Raw genomic sequence first — 4,425 nt, forward strand, 5'->3', positions numbered from 1 at the left:
TCCTTGAACCAACAGGGGTCTTTTTTGCATGAGCATGCGCGACCGCTGAACAAGCGATGTGCATGGAGGCTTACTACAGGGTTTGCCTTCATCAAAATGGCGCGTCTCAAAGCAATCATAGCGATTAATTTGCTCATTGGTCTTAGCGAATGTGCTCGTGATTTAACAAAATGCGTAGTTTGCAAAAAAACTCTAACATGGTCTTAACAAAAGCGAAGTAGACCGGCTTTAACATACACGAGCTACTATCAAATTTCATCTCCCCACTTGACCTGGACAGCGGCGCGCGTATATGTAGTGCCTGGAGGATTGCGCTGACCTCATCAAAGTCTAAACAAAGTGCAGAAACGTTTGTTGATGCAAGTAAACACTTTCAATTTTCTTTTTTTTGAAATTGGAAAGGAAGAGAAATATTAAAAAAAGAAACAGCAAATTTCAGCGAGTGGGTTCGAAGTGCGCGAAAGCCGATGTTCAGTTCAGCAGTGAATTAATATATGTTCTACAATTTTCCCAACACTTGAAAGCTACAAAATTGAAAGCACACGAGACGTAGATTAGTCACCTGGTGAGATGTTGGTGGTAGTCACTCGGTATGTCTCGAACAATAAAAAAAATGAATGTCAATGAGACACAGTCAAAACTGCATTCAATAGGACCGAAATTAAAGTCCAATCTTGTGACCGATTTTGATGAAACAAACGGTTAGGTTTCCCAAGAAGTACAGTAAACATGTGATGCCGACCAAAAGTTAAAAATCCTTAGAACATTTAAGTTCTGGCTAAAAGCAAATTCCTGTAAAAGATGCGTTACAATGTTAGTCCACGCAAAAACAAGGAGTTCTATAATTTTCCCATAAACAAACTTTGTATCGCTAAAATACTTAAGGCAAAAACTTTCTATTTCAACTGAAAACGGCGTGGTAGTCGCCCGCTGATCATTATTACTCCTCTCCCGAAATATGGCTAAATCAGCTATTAGCAAATTATTGACAGAAATCCTCTACGGCATCGAGAAACTGATTTACATCCGATTTATAGACAAACACCAAATAAAGAACATTTTGCTCAATAGCTACGCATCAGCAATGCATTCTATGCCAAACTTTGCGGTTCGTAAAGGGGAATCAAGACACGAGTCGAGCGCCAAACAACAACAAGCAGCCATGTTCGTGTCAAACATCCTTGAGAAACTTGCTCTTTTACCTCGTTCAGCGCATCAGTCTCCACTTTAAATCAACAGATCTTTACTTATTTTGTACAACGAAGGTTTTTCCTAAGTTCCTGCTACCATTTCAATCTCAAGCAAGCTTTCAAAGTGAACAATTTGGTTCCTATGACTATGCAGCACGGTCGCTGTCACTGGTCGCGTGCTCTTTGACAAGTCAGCGGTCGCGCATGCTCATGCAAAAAAGACCCCTGTTCCTTGAACTTAGCCTGCGAACAGCAGACGCATTTCCGGTCGTCGCTTCTCTCCCTCCGAAAAATAGACGCTATTTTTGGAGGGAGAGAAGCGACGACCGGAAATGCGTCTGCTGTTCGCAGGCTACCTTGAACCACGCTCTATAATTGTTTACATCAAGTGATGCAAACTATGGCAGAAGGTCTAAGGCGGTGGAAATGATTTAAGATCGTTTTTTATATTTACTTATTGATTTAATCTTAAGCATTTTCTTAAAGGAGGAAAGGGATCGAGAGTTGATGACTTCGTTGTCAAGTGAAACATTTTTCCTTGAAAAAAAAAAAAGACTGAAAACTTCCTAATGTTCGTTCGACAATAGGGTAGACGATAGGCCTGGGAATTTCCATATCGTAAGAGTGGAATTGATTTATGAGAAATTTCTATAAAACCTTAGAGATTATTAAAATAAATTTTTGCAAGAATACATAAATTAACCTAGTTCAAGCGAAAGGATATGGATACTTAGAAAAGGTCATTCCCAGTCAACGCTGCTCTTTAAGCGAAGGATGTTCACGCGCAAAATTATTTATAGATTATTTCAGTTGAACAAGGGAACTTTTCAAAAATGCTCACGCATGCGCACTCCCAGATTGTCTCCCGGCTGTTCGTCTCGGATACGTCACCGAAATGCACTGACCGAGAGGGCTTGGAAAGACGCCGTATAGGGACTAGGCAAGAGAAACACGACCATCCATGATCATGGCCAAGGGTAGGTACTTCTACTAAAAAAGCTGGAACCAGATTACTGGCTTTGGAGTTAAAAGGAAAAAAAAGCAGGTCCCAAGGCAAAAATATAGATAACCTTGTACAACAGCACTAAAATGGCTGGCAGCGATTAGATGTTATTACAACGCCAAGCAATAGAGAGGGAACGAAGGACTATGACAAACCGTAATAAGAAAGACAATGTCTAAATGATATACTGAGATGAAAATGTGGAAAATGTGACCACTGTCTCATGGCCTTAACACCCTCCCCTCCCCTCCCCCTCCTTCCAATAATTACCTACAACTTTACGCAACTGTGCCGTTTTTTATCTATTGCTGTGATTATTAAACTCTTGTGTGGTCATTGAACTGATGTGTGTTCACAGGGCCGTAGCCAGTATGAGGCAACCGAGGCACTTGCATCAGTCATTTTGAGCGAGTTATCCCAGTGTTCGGTTTTACAGTGTAGTCATCATTAAAACCCTAAATAAATAGGAAAAGAATTTGACCATGGACACTGCGTTGGTCATAATTTTTTTCTGCCTATGGCCCTGCAACTTGATCTGCTCTGTTTTTTTTCCTCCCCCTCAATACTTGAAGGAATACACAGAAACAACACTAACACCAGAAGGCTGTAATTACTGAACTCGTTATGTGGTCTTTGAACTATTGTGTCTTCTCTGAACTACACTTACTGACTGAAAAGAAAAGTGAAGCAAATGGATATGGATATTTAGAAAAGGTCATTCCAATACTATTAGATGTCAGTAATCTGATGTTAAACTAAGTCCGGTGCTTAGATTGACTGGTCTGGCTTATTAGTTCTTAACTGAAGACGTTAAAGGAACTAAAAGAAGTCAAATGGTGGAACGAGTTCAAAGAGTAAGTAAACTTAATACCAGATGAAAATGAAAGAAATCGCATCATTTCTGTTTCGCACACAAAATGAGATTTTAAGGCATTACGATTTTACTTTCAACTAACCACCTACTGGATCAATTAAATATTGGTACTCACCGAGTCTTGAAATTTCAAAATGGCTGTAATAAAGTGGTAATTGCACTTCATGTCGTGTAATTTTGGTCTGAAATCATGCTTGTGATATCAAATCGAACTCTCGCTGCCCACACATCTGATTTTAAAATCACGTGTATGATTTCAGACCAAATTAACTCCACTTACCCGCTTAGTTTAATTGCTGGTTTTCACTGTCACGCCATCAAAAATAAAAATAAAACGATAAATTCCAGAATCTGAGAAATGAAGTGAGGTTGATATAGAAAGACTCTCGCCAAGATTTAGGTCAGTGTGATTTTTCACACGCGAAACCTTTTTAAGAAATTGTTCACCCAAATTAATAGAGCGCTTTCTATGAAGGCGCCATGTTGGTGACCATCCGGATGGGCACCAACATGGCTTCCGGAAACTAACAGAAACATCTGTCATTGAGTTTTGCCAGAAAGAGTTTCTGGTTTTGCTGAATTCATCTTTCAAGGAACTCATAAACATTAAGGCACTACCTTTCCTAATAAAATGACTGTTTAAATAGAAAAATCCCTTAAAATAAGTCACTTTTTTAACCTACATGACAGCTGCGATGCTGTGGCACGCAAAAGCTTAGAAATTCAAGCGTACTGTATCACTAAACGAAGAGCCTTTTCCAAGTGAAAATCTGTGTAAATTTCATTTTTAAACTGCTCCTGTACTTCTTGAAAGTAAAAACTTAACAGGATCGATAGCCAAATAGGTCTATAAAACGCGGCCCGCCCTAGTCGACAATATGACATAAACTCTATATGGAATAATTATTGTTATCTTAGGTTATACTTATGGCATATTCTTACATAAGAGATAAGATGCAACGTGACTTGAAGCTTATGATATTATACGTGAAACGACATGAAACATAAAAATCCTGGATCAATTTAGGTTTTTGGGAAACTGCCCACCTACTCCTCTCCTATGCTAACATTAACACTTACTTCTCACTTTGGGCAAAATGTTTTCTTAGGGGAGGGGTAGGTGGGCAGTTTTCCAGAAACCTAAATTGACCCAAAATCCAATTTGTGCCAAATATTCAATGTATTAAATATGTCGCTTTTTTCTAGTTTAGTGGCCGACCCATGGTGAAGGGATCGGAGGGGTCCCGACCATAATATATCCATTAGACAACTGCTTTGAACTGAAATACTTACTAGCGAACATGGTTGCATTTTTAAACATTCTACCTTTAAAACTACACTTGTGTCGCACGTTTTAA

This window comes from Porites lutea, chromosome 10 (genome assembly GCF_958299795.1).
Source record: "Porites lutea chromosome 10, jaPorLute2.1, whole genome shotgun sequence".
Lineage (NCBI taxonomy): Eukaryota > Metazoa > Cnidaria > Anthozoa > Scleractinia > Poritidae > Porites > Porites lutea.